The sequence below is a fragment of the Notothenia rossii genome (genome assembly GCF_949606895.1).
Source record: "Notothenia rossii genome assembly, chromosome: 4".
Taxonomy (NCBI): domain Eukaryota; kingdom Metazoa; phylum Chordata; class Actinopteri; order Perciformes; family Nototheniidae; genus Notothenia; species Notothenia rossii.
This window is the reverse complement of record NC_136902.1, coordinates 58185516-58198306: the sequence shown is the minus strand read 5'-3', so window position 1 is coordinate 58198306 and position 12791 is coordinate 58185516. Positions and strand designations below refer to the sequence as shown.

At 39.3% G+C, this 12791-nt stretch overlaps 3 long non-coding RNA genes across 6 annotated transcripts; 2 read left to right on the top strand and 1 right to left on the bottom strand.

Moving 5' to 3' along the window:
* Positions 1-253: 253 nt before the first annotated feature.
* Positions 254-1537, top strand: LOC307036795. Its single transcript, XR_013807460.1, has 2 exons — positions 254-1215; positions 1436-1537. It is a non-coding gene; the product is annotated as an uncharacterized lncRNA (long non-coding RNA).
* Positions 1538-8314: 6777 nt separating this feature from the next.
* On the top strand, positions 8315-10439 carry LOC307035809. Its single transcript, XR_013807214.1, has 3 exons — positions 8315-8829; positions 9259-9619; positions 10175-10439. It is a non-coding gene; the product is annotated as an uncharacterized lncRNA (long non-coding RNA).
* Positions 9680-12554, bottom strand: LOC307035808. 4 transcript variants are annotated; one of them, XR_013807210.1, is made up of 3 exons: positions 11941-12554; positions 10813-11553; positions 9680-10698 (listed from the first exon to the last, which is right to left on the bottom strand). It is a non-coding gene; the product is annotated as an uncharacterized lncRNA (long non-coding RNA). The 4 variants fall into 4 exon arrangements; XR_013807212.1 differs by having other exon boundaries at positions 9680-11410; positions 11493-11553; positions 11941-12060; XR_013807213.1 differs by having other exon boundaries at positions 9680-11392; positions 11493-11553; positions 11941-12060.
* Positions 12555-12791: the final 237 nt, after the last annotated feature.

Here is a 12791-nt window from a genome sequence, read left to right as displayed (position 1 = left end):
CTCCTCGACGCTCGATCCTCGAAGTGCATTTAGAGAAATGAGATGTCCTTCAACATGGCGCGCTGAAATTCATTTCCGGGTCACTACCATGGATGTATAATAGAGAGGCGAAGTCCCTCCCCTTCCGGGAGCCTCCATGGGACCCCGGAAATGGAAAATTATACATTGAAGTCAATGGAGAGAGAAAAGTTATCTTTTGATCCCGTTTGAATTGTGCCACGAATGACACATATGATGTTTGTCAATCTTAAACAATCATTTCCATGCAAAAAAAGTCACAGTTTGTCGTAAAAATGCTGAAATATAAGACTATGAATAATACGCAACTAGAAAGACTACAAATCCCAAATGCATTCTGGGTCGCGTAAGTGATGTCATAGGCGATAATGCTCCAAGACTGGTTGTGACTCGCAAAGCAAAGAGGAAGAAGAAGACTGATTTATTCCCTCCAATAAATATAAGAGATTGCTCCAATAAATTCACTTTTACAAGATGCCTGTGTGCTTTGTACGAGGTTGTAATCACAAAAGAGATCATACCACTTGCTCGTTCTATCGCTTCCCGTCTGATGAAAGGACCAGGAGTCGTTGGACCAAACATATCAGGTAATATACATGTTTTGCATGGAACATAGTCAAGTTAGCTACCTAGCTAGTAGCGAGCATGTTAGTAAGTTAGCATTATATTACATTACATTACTTAGCCTTGTCATTTGTATTAGCCTTAACATGAAGTAAACCAAAATGTTAAACAGTAAGAGTAGTCATGATGGTAAGTATTTTGTGAAACATTTGAAGAGTAGCCTATCGCCCCCTCCACCAGGTGCTAAGGGGGCGGGAGGTAGGCTAACGCCACATTAGTATCAGCGATCTTTTCTACTTAATGCTATCTGCACAAATGGTTAACATTGACCATTAAAAGATCAGGCAGTTCAGGGAGAGTCGAAGGAAGGAAGGCAGGCAGCTTTGCATGACATTCTTCTGGACGTGTTTCATTGTGATGATAGTGAGAGTGAGTCAATCTGTTTGTTGGAAAGACAGTAGTTGAGTGATTACTGAGAGAAAATTATTAAAAGAGATAATTATTCAGTGTTGTTACTTTAAAGTGTTGTTACTGACCTTTTTCTCTTTTATTTTCTTTACCTCACCTGTAACTGCTGAGACCCTGAGGAACATGCACACTGGTCTGACCTGCTCTGGTAACCTGATTTCCACTGTACGTAATAGTATTTGGTTATGGTATATTATTTATTTACATCAAAGGCACAATGCACCCCTCAGAGACACACATGTATTGAGTGTGATATTTTGCATTGGTCATGTGAAATCATCTTTACACACTAGAAAACTGTAGGAGCGGCAACTTGTTTTGAAATTGAATTTTTAATATCCGATAATAAAGTTGATCTGTTTTCTTTATTCTTCTCTCTTCCCAGCTCCATCCATCACCATTCTCTGTTCCTGCCAGGTCCTGCTTGCTAATCAATGCTCATATTTTTTTTACACAATTACAAATAAAGTCAATGTATTGTATGACATGAAGTTGTGCTTCATTCTGAGTCAATAATAAATTCATTCTGCCTTCAGCTGCAAAATTATTGTGGACTGCACCGACATCCATGTAGCAGCCCCCCCCCCCCCAGTAAGATGAACCAAGCAAAGCTGACATACTCAACATACAGCTGTGCTCTTAAGTTTACATGAAGAATTTGTGAAATATTGGTAATAACAGGTTTAAATGATTATTAGTAATTAATTATATAATTTTCTCATCGTAGATGAGCAGACAGGGAGCAGATGAGAAAAGCAGAATATGCAGCTGCCATTTTCCACATGGAAAAGAGAAAGGGCCAAGTGTATTTGAGTGGACAAAAGAGAAATCCCAAATACGAAAAATAAAATTATACAATTTAGATATGTATACAAATAAATACATATCCTATATACACCATCATGTATAATGATGGTGTATGATGTAGAAGGAAGTGTGGTAGATAATAATTAAATATAGAGTTACATACAGATCCATGTTACAGCAAAAGATGGAATAACTAAGAAGCACACAGTATAATAATAATTACACGCAACAATTAAATAACTGCTCAGCATCTCCACCACAATCCCAATCTGCTGTGTCCTGTTTTCCTCCCCTCTGCATAACACCCCATCACACATACGAAACACAACGCAGAGTCCGAGGGTGTTAAGAGTATGTTTATTTAAATGTCCTCCTCTCTACTGGCCAACACAGGGAGCATATGCTGGGTGTAGAATTGTTCCAGGAGGAGGAGATTTCCATGCCATGCAGGGTCTTTGGGGATGGGGATGATGATCCCCTCCTTCGTGGTCCACAGTAGCAGAGACTCCGGTCTGTGATTTGCAGCTGTTATATAATATACAATACATTTTTTTGAAAAACATTTGATCAAAAATAAGGATTTGGTCATGATCTAGAGTCAGTGTGTAGTTTATTAATTAATCAATGCTCTCTACATTAGGAAAACACATACCAGTGTACCAGAGGGAGTCACACACAGCTGTGCCTAGATAACCAAACAAATTGGCAACAGGGATGCAAACTCATCAGGTATGAAAAAGGTGACAAGGATCCGAGCCCCCTGACCCCACGGAATATCGGCTTTAAAATGAGGATTAACAGAGGATTTTAGCAGTCAGAACAACTAAAGCAGCAGTGTTAATATTAACAGAAACGCCATAGAGTCACATCTAATAGAAATATATAAAAAGCATTTATTTTAATTGTGTAGCAGTCAGTTTATAATTTTGGCAGCACTGTTGAGCATTTTGAAAATGTATTTTCAGGCCTCTGTGCAAGGCTTAGTCTTTCTATCTTTATAGCCACTGGTGTAAAGTAACTAAGTTCATAAACTCAACAAGTACTATACTAGGGCACAATTTTGAGATACTCGTACTTTACTTTAGTATTTCAATGTTTTGCTACTTTGTACTTCTACTCCACTACAGTTCAGAGGTAAATGGTGTACTTTTACTCCACTACATGTATGTAATACCTTTAGTTACTTTACAGATGTGGATGAATGATGTGAAATATAATCAAGTGTTAAATCAGACTTTAGTTCCACCTGGAGTAAATCCAAAAGCTACCCTGCAGTATACAAAGTCATTCAGACTAGCTGCACCTTTACCAGCTTTGAGAACACTTTCATGATCAATCATTATAAAACGTATCATATTATTCTGAAATGGACCAATCTGCAAAATGACTACTTTTACTGTCGCTACTTTCACTATATTTTGATAATAATACTTTTCTACTTTTACTTGAGGAACATTTGGAATGCAGGACTTTTACTGTAACAGAGTATTCCTACACTCTGGTACTTCTACTTTTACTCAAGTACAAGAACTGAGTACTTCTAATTTTAATCAATTACAAGATATATACTTATACCACCTCTGTTTATAGCCTATGAAAAAAACGATTAGAAAACGAAGGCTAAAGCTAACGTTAGCAGATAGTGACAATGTATGCTAGTTAGCTAGCTCAACGATAATATTGCGACGGGAAAAAAAACTTTTCAGTGCACATCACGCTCTGCCGCTCCGACAGGGAGCTCTATTGTGAACACCTGAACGGCCCGTTCTAACAGCTGTTCACCAGCGGTCCAGTCTGTGCCACAGGGACTCCGGACGCACAGTTAATATTAACGAACGCACCGTAGGTAATGTAGCTGCTGAAGCTAGACCATCATCGCCGAGCAGCAGAGGCTTATTATACATCATGAGCAGAGCCGACAGGCAGGAAGACTCGAGCACACAGCTCGCGCTTCATTATAATATATATAAAAAAAGCTCGCGGCCGCACATTAATCCGGGTCCCAGACCCCCTCCCATACCCAAAAAATATTTTTATTGCAGATCTACAGGAATCACAAAAACGACCTATTTTGGATTCAAAACGGAGAATTTCGCCGAAAGGTGACAAGTTTGCATCCCTGGACAAGATACCAAAATCCTTGAATCTACACACAGCAAATAAACTCAAATGACACAACGAGATGTAAAAAGGAGATCACACATATAGTCGATATAGAACTGGCTGCTTCAATCTGAAGAGCAACTAAAACAAAACACGGGAGTGTATCTTGTTCTTGTGAACACTAATGTTATCCACAGCATACACAGACACCACAAAGTTCTTAAGGAGAAAACTAGTTTCTAAAACAAAACACGTTAGTGTACCTTGTTAGCTAGCTGACATTAACCTTAAACATTGCACTCATATTACTCACTGAAACCTTGTAAAGCCGGTCCCGCATGCTGGCTCTTACAGAACCGCTCCCTTTCGTGTATGTACAGCTCTCAACATGCCCAGACTTGTAGTGATTTTCACCTCGTTTTATACTTTTTCGCCTCATTCTGAAAGAAACAGGTGAAATTTACTAACGTGACAGCCATCTTTGTGATGGTGACGCGTATTGTGCGAGACCAGAGACCTGTAGTTCACTGAGCGGTTTCACACAAAAAAAATTGTAACTTCACAGTTTTACGACACATTTTAATTTTTTTGACTTGCAAAATGTTCTTTTAATTTGACAAACATCATATGTGTCATTCGTGGCACAATTCAAACGGGATCGAAAGATGACTTTTCTCTCTCCATTGACGTCAATGTATAATTTTCCGCTTCCGGGGTCCCATGGGTCGGAAGTAGATGGGCGGGACTTCGCCTCTCTATAAGAACTAGATACAGCGTGGGAGGCGGGGCCTCATTAATTCCTATGAGAGTTGTTCATTGGCGCATGATGATAAAATGGCCCAACTTTCGAGAGAGCGAAACGTCACAGATTACCCAGCATGCCTGAGAAGTACCCGTATGTGCGCTCATAGCGCATTCGCAACTTTAACCATGTCCCCAAAATGCTCGTTCACATCAAGCACGTCAATTTGCGTACACGTAACAGCACCGCACGTTCATGACAGCATGGCACTGGATTGATATATGATGGAGTTTGATATTAACGAGGCGGCCGCGGCAGTTAGCAGCTAGCGGCTAGCTAGAAATTAGCTCTTAGTAGCTCTGTACGTGTTTTCTTTTCCTTATGACTGTTGGAAGTAAACATATTTATTCTATATCTTCTTTTATATGTGTATGAGCTCTGTACGTGTTTCTTTTCCTTATGACTGTTGTAAGTAAACATATTTATTCTATATTTCCTTCTATATGTGGATTTGAATGTATGTCACAGTCCTCTGTTTATTTATTGTTAAGAAACGCAACACATGGTTTTCAACAGTGGAACGATTTATTTGAATGTCAACAGCAACATACCAAGCTTCTTTCTAGCCAATATTCATTATGTTGTATCTGTACCTTCAACTGTAACTGACCAATTTGGTGTATTTTGTTTGCAAGTCTGTGTTCAACATACTACTTGGAGTACGCTTAACAAGTCTGTACTGAACATGGAAACGCAAAACTCTCAACAGGTCCGGTTTTTTTTTCATATCTGATACCAAATCTTGCTGAAATATTGCCACACTGGAGATGTATAGTGTATGTAGTTTAGTTTAGTAGTATGTAGTGTTATGTAGTTATTGTACATTTAAATTGTGTTATTTATGTTAAATGTATTCAAAGTGCTCAATGTGTTAAATGTATTCAAAGTGCTCAATGTGTTAAATGTATTCAATCAACATAATGTATTAAAATAACTACCCAAACATTGTATTTGTTAAATGTTTATTGTTTATAGTATATGTAAGTTATTTATATGTATGTAAGTGTTGTCTCGTGTGTATGTACTGTTTGTGATCGTTGTTGTGTCCTCACTCGTGGCCTGCACCTTGACGTGGTGAGTGGGCTTTAAACTAAGACAGGCCATTTATGTTTGAAATATCATGCTAACAAACCTGCAATTACATAATTGAATGATAGTGGTTATATATGTTCATGTCTTGCTGACATTATTGCAATTTTTTTAATGGTTCTCCTCTCTCCTGCAGTCAGCTGTGATTCCAGGTGTTCATGCTGCCGCCCGCCTCCTCCCCATCCACCTCCTTTCATCATATCCAGTACCAGGAGAGCTAATCCAAAGACCTCATCACACTTCCTCTTCATCCCATCTCCTCATCAAATCCAGATCTTCAGCATTATCACCAGTGTCTAGACCCCGGGGGGTTCCCTATATGCTCACGGCTGCTTTTCCCCTCTTAGATATACGATTTCAGGATCGGGGTCTAATCGCCAAAGACTTAACATTTATCATATGACGTGTCAATAAATGTTCTTTAAACAAAATGAAGTCTCTCCTGATTGAACTGTCTGGACCCCATCCTCAACTTTTTTCAAACCATAACCTGCCTTCAGAGGGCTTTCCTGTTGATAGTGTTTGGTGGATCTTTTAATAGAATAATTGTAATCAATATTATATTACCTTTTAATCTATATAAATTGTATTAACATTTTTTGTCACTATTTTGTTCACCTAGTTCTACTATGCCAGCCATCAGAGATATACATTTGTTAACATCTCTTGTAGGTTTCATTTCTTATATTTGTGAATTTCTATATAAAATGCTCATTTCTACCTGAAATGCTTATGTATTTTTAATTACATTTTCGTAAAGCTTTCACTTTTTCAGCAGAATAAATATTATAACTGGTTTTGTTCAGCATTGCCAGCTTCACTGTTGAGCGTGATGTTGTGCCCAGCATTCTCCTGTCCTGTGCTCTGAAATCAAAATGTGGATAAGAATAAAACAACACTAAAATAAACACTACAATACAACTTGTAAAACTTTTGAAAAAACACAAGGTTGTTCATTTGTGTGTATACATATACAACACAGGCAATATATAATAAATACAACTGTTAATTTGATTAGAGCTTTGACACATATCTTTATTGATATATGTATAAATATGACGACTTAATATATAGTTGGCCTAATAGCAAACAGCTACCTTCAACTCTTTTAATGGTATATTGCAAGTGCAATAAGAAGCTACAGGAACGTTAATCTACGTCGGTAATATTAACTTGATTTAATACAACATTTACGGTACAAGATTTACAAAATACAGCCCATGTAGTATAATATTTTACAAATGATGAATTACAGCAAACATGTGCAATATATCCATTATTACAGCTCCGTGGGATGGCACTAAGGTGATATGGTCCGTTGTTATTGTGCATCCATGGGTAAAGACAAACTCATGTATTACTGAACATGTCACATGAACGTGCCGGGCGGCGCGGTCCCGTGGGTTAGATGCGCGTTCATAATGCCGAGGGAAATAACTCTCAGAATAACGTTATTAGCACATTTTTACAACTTGAGGAACGAATGTTTTTAATAAGGGCTATACAAGTGTTCATACTGGGTAGTTTATTTAGTTTAATAAAAATTATCCAACGAGTTACAGACCACTTTTTTTCACAATGTAAGTCAATGGGAAAAAGTGTTTCCGGGACGCGTCTATCGTTATTCCCAGCGCCGTATAGAAAAGTTTACGCGCCAAACCACGGGTAGCGCCATAACCCTACACAAATGCACTTCATTTCCGCCGGAAGTCTTTTGCACAGCGTCTGTCGGTGTAAACCGGTGTAAACAGTCAGACGGGCACTGGTGTAAACACAGCGATTTCGATGCTAACAGTGATGCTAGCTTGGGAACACGATTCTACTTCTTTGACTGGAGATGGCGTTACTCTCCCCCACCCGAATTCAGTGCAAAACTGGGAGGATAACATGACGACGTGGCCCAGCATAACGTACAGCAAAATTTGCTCCTACTTCGTTCAATCCATGGCAATAGATGGAAAAGCAATGGACAGTCTGAAGGCATATCATAAGGCTGCGCACATTCTACTTTGCCCACATGCTCCCGAAAATTGTTGACGATTTTGTTGAGGGAAGGTTACAGTTCTGCAGTAAATATCTCAGCATTTTAAAACCAAAATAAACTGCCTTATTTAGGTCATGCCCACAGGAGCCAACAGTTGTCTGTTGTTTACATAATGCACAATTTACATGATCTCTTTATGCTGTGCAATATATCATATGTGCCTGTACTGTTTGAGTGAAAATAAAGTTTGATGTAATTTAATTTCATTATTGCACTGTTATTGCATTATTGCATTTCATATGTTCCTTAGAGTGCTACAATTTCTTTTAACACAGTTCATCATTCATATTAAGCTCATACTGTACATAAATAACACTGAATTAATTAATTGTTGAGAGGAAACTAAAGAAATGGCTTCACCAAGAAAGATCACATGTTTAATCCTAACAGGTATTACAAATTAAAATATAAAAGCAGCCCACACAATTACATCACTATGAAAATATTCATATATAATATTAAAAAATACAATGCATGCAGTATTTGTTGTGTTTATCTGTATTTAATGAACAACATGGCTGGGTGCTGGGTGCTGGTTTGTGGTCGTAGCACTCTCTATCTAACCACTCGTTCAGGTGCTTTCTCGAGTGATTGCAACCAACTACCGCACACGTAGTTCCCGAACCACTTTTCTTCATGTTGTAATTGTTATATCCTCTTTGTCTCTGCGATATCAGTGCTTTGTCGGCACAACGGAGCTAGCTAGCAAAACAAACCCAGTCCGCCAAAACGGAAGTGCATTGCATCGAAGGGAGGAGTTCAGGATGTAGAGCGGAAACGGCTCAATAACTTGTGTATAGATAGAAGAGTTACGACAGCGGAAGTCCAAAAACGGTTATTGTCACGTGGTTCATGTAGACGAGGATCGTTCCCCGGAAGTTCATGGCGGGCAATGTGAATGCATTGATAACAGGAGATAGAACTACGATTTTTGGTAATTATTAGTGAATAAAGGTTTTGATTTGCAATATTTATACAACAAATCGATATGTGTATGTATTTACATCAATATGTTTTAAAAAATAAAATAGAATTTGCTAATATTAAGTGATAATATTAGGATTAGTGTGAACAACTAGTTTACATGTTAGGCTAACAGTGCCTTGGTTAAAGAGCGTGTTGCTGTTTATAGCTTTGAATTCTTTAAAACCAATATTATCTTCTTAAACCTGTATGGTAGTCAGGAGCATCACTTTCTAATGTTTATTGATATATTTAGAGGGAGGGGATCTAAAGGAATGCTTCAAAATTCAGATTAGATTAATTTCTACCATTTTCTTAAATTCATGGTAGTTTCAGTAATCCCATGGTAATTGAGGACACAAGTTATCTAAATGACTAATGTCATCTTTATGGCTTTCAGAAAGGACAGGAGACCGACAGGTGACTATCAAAGGACTAGCAGCAGCAGCAGCAGCAGCATGATGATAATGATGATGTTAAATGTGTTGTTTTAGGAACATCCATTGCAAATACATGGAATTCAATAAACATTGAATAGCATATCATGCAGTTTGTCTGTGCCTTTTCCTCCGTGTTGTCCTGGTTTGCTGTGCTGCCTCCTAGTCGCCACCATGGTTTGCTGTGCTGCCTGGGGATGCTCAAATCGCTCCGAGAAAGGAGTACGAATGTACGGCTTCCCCACTGACACAGAGCGGAGGAAAAAATGGCTGGCTCAAGTCAGCAGGAGCAATTTCACGACCAACAGCAAAAAAATATGTGAGGTAATTATATACAAACACTGCATTTGCACTTTTTCACAAAACGAAAACCACACCATTGGGAAAGCTTAATGTTTTGTTTAATACAAAAAACAGGGAAAGGCTTGAAAAACAACAGAGTTGAGACTCAGGGTGCAGGGTGAGGGTCTCAGTGCAGGTATTCAGGCTCCATTGAATCCCCCTCTGGTTCTTGTGCTGAAAGAGGGAGTAACAGACAGGAGAAAGGGTTATACACACCTATATATTACACCTATTGGATGGGAAATTGCCTTGGGGAGATAAGGTGTGGTCTTTGTTCCCAACTGAAGTTATGGAACTTTATTATTTGTGAGTTTAACAAAGTATGACAAATGGCATCAGTAACAGATGTGATATGAATTTCTATAAAGTTGTCTCACATTCTTGGTCATATTTTATATACAGTATGTAATGAGTATAACATGTCCAGTAAGTATAAAGTGTTTCCTAATACTGTGTATTCAACCACTATGGAATATGTATGTGGGCAGACAAAACTGAGTTGTTCTGTGTGTGAAGTAACCTCAAGTCACTCCGCAGGCACATTTTGATGCAGACCAGTTTGTCAAGACAAAAAAGGGCAAGACTAGGCTGAGAGCAGAGGCTATACCCACCATCTTCGTGCATCGCCCTGTGGTCAAAAAGAGAAGGGCCCCTGCACCACGATTCACCCCGGGACCTGTATCTACAAAGCCCATAGCTCATGATCACAGCTATAGTGTGAAAGGTGACACAGGTATAATAAGTATGAACTCTTAGTAACAAAAGTCATATTTCTTATTTTTAAGTGGTATAATATTTTAAATGTTCGAAAATCTACAGTGCCATGCCTTCTGCTTACATTAGTCTCAAAGATTGAGGGAAGAAGGGATGAGGAGACTGAGAGAAAGGAAAGTGAGGGTGAAGAAAGAGAGGACATGGCTAGTGAGGAGAGACAGGGAGGGTGGATACCACCCACTCAGCCAGCAGGCAGTCAGCCTACGAGGGAACCAGCAGCCAGTCAGCATACGAGGGAACCAGCAGCCAGTCAGCATACGAGGGAACCAGCAGCCAGTCAAACAGATCTATTAAAAAAAATTAAAGAGAAAATTAGCTCTCAAGAAAACAATGAAAATTAGGGACAACAAATATAAGAAAACGTTTTCAAAAGTCCAACTTAAGGCATTAGGCAGACTCACCACAAAGGGGATGAAATGGAGCAATGAGACAATTAAGAAGGCTTTAAAAATTTACTTTGCGTGCGGACCAACGGGTTACAAAACTCTGCAGGAATTGCAGATTCCCCTTCCAGGAATAAGGACACTGCAAAGAAGGATGCAATGTGATAAGTTTGAGCCTGGTGTGTAACAGCTAACATCACTGCCCCTCCACCCGTAACATCACTGCCCTCCACCCGTAACATCACTGCCCCTCCACCTGCCAACATCACTGCCCTCCACCTGCCAGCACCCAGCCAGAGGAGCGAAAACAACAAAAACAAGCAAGGTGTCCCGTCATGTACCTGGAAGTTTGGGTTGGCAAAATGGAGTAAGAGAGGGACTTGAAAAACCTTGGTGGCTCTCTACTCATGTTGTTACAGTTGTCTTGGTTACAGCTCTCAAGTTATTTATTTTTTGCCATTTCCACATCTTTAGAAAATATGAAATAAATGAAGTGAAATCAACCTCTTCTCTGGAGAACAAACTTTGATTTCTCTGTCTTGTGAGTTTGCAGTCTTGCAGTTTTGCTCCTCCACCTGTAACATCACTGCCCCTCCACCTGCCATACAGTAGGTTACTAACAAGATTACTTATATAATACAGTGATAGAATACATGTTTAGTATGCTTACTTATATAAAACAGTAGTATTAAACTTACCTTGTGTTTTCACTCTCACTTAAGTCCCTCTCCCTTTGCCATCAATCCAAAATCAGCTGAGCTGCAACATTATACAGACAGGTAATAATCAACATAATCACAAGGACACAATATGGCTCTGCTAAAAACACTCACTCTTACACGCACCAAAGTTATATTTATCTAATATTTAACTCCCTCCACCCCCGCATACAATCCCTTTTAGAAGCCCCTCTTCTCTAATTCAACAACGTTGGACGAAATGACATTAAGAGAACGGAATTTACAATTAAAAGGCTGTTCAACGTGTGTTGCTAACTTGATCCGGTATCCTAGCTTTATCTGTTATCTGTAAACGTTCCCTAAATCTACTAATTTAGGGATAATCCACTGACATCCTTTAATACACATGTTAATTTGAATGAGATGTACTGATAATATCCGCAATATAAATCTTTAAACTTCTTACCTTTAAAAGTCCGTCACGAACGGTCTATTATGCTGCAACTCTACAGCTCTGCTAGCCTTGGCGCTAACTTCCTGGGAACGATTGAGAGGCTCCACGATCCGCCATTGCTGTAAAAAAGTGGTCCATTGGAGTGAACGGAGATGACGTAACTCTCAGTCTATACGGCGCTGGTTATTCCAACCCAGTTTAGATTTAAGCACGCCCACTTCCGCATTACGCAAGGATCGACGTAGCTCTACGCGATAGCGTCATAGACGCGCGCGAAATCTGAATCTGACAAGCAAAATACCGTCCTTATAAACGCTGCATAATATACAATATAATAGTGCTTCTTTGTCAATATGACTGACGAACACACTTATGCAGTGCTGAGGTAATGTTAATTCATCATTTAATATTAATTCCTGATGGATATAAGAGGGATACATTAGCAAAGATCACCCCCATCCCTCTGTTTAGAGGCAGGACACTCAGTGCCCCTCTACACGCTCTGACTCCTCTTCACCCCCATCCCTTTGTTTTATCCCATGTAACCTCCCTGTTAATACAAATCCATTACCCTACATCACAGTATTAAATGACTAAAGGTCCACTGCCCTCTGCAGTCATGAAATCTTTCCAGAGGCTGGTGTTGATCCAACCTAAAGGACATCAGATGACCCCTGCTTGACCTCCTGCAGTTGATGCAAACAGGTAAGTGGATCATGCAGTCAACTTGGGATTGTATCCTGGGACTTCAGCATTCAGCAGTCCCCTGTTCCTACCTCACCCTTCCCACTGTCCCAGCCTTCACCTGGTGAGACATATACACCAATTAAAAGGCATGATTATTACACAGTCTCTTATTCAGA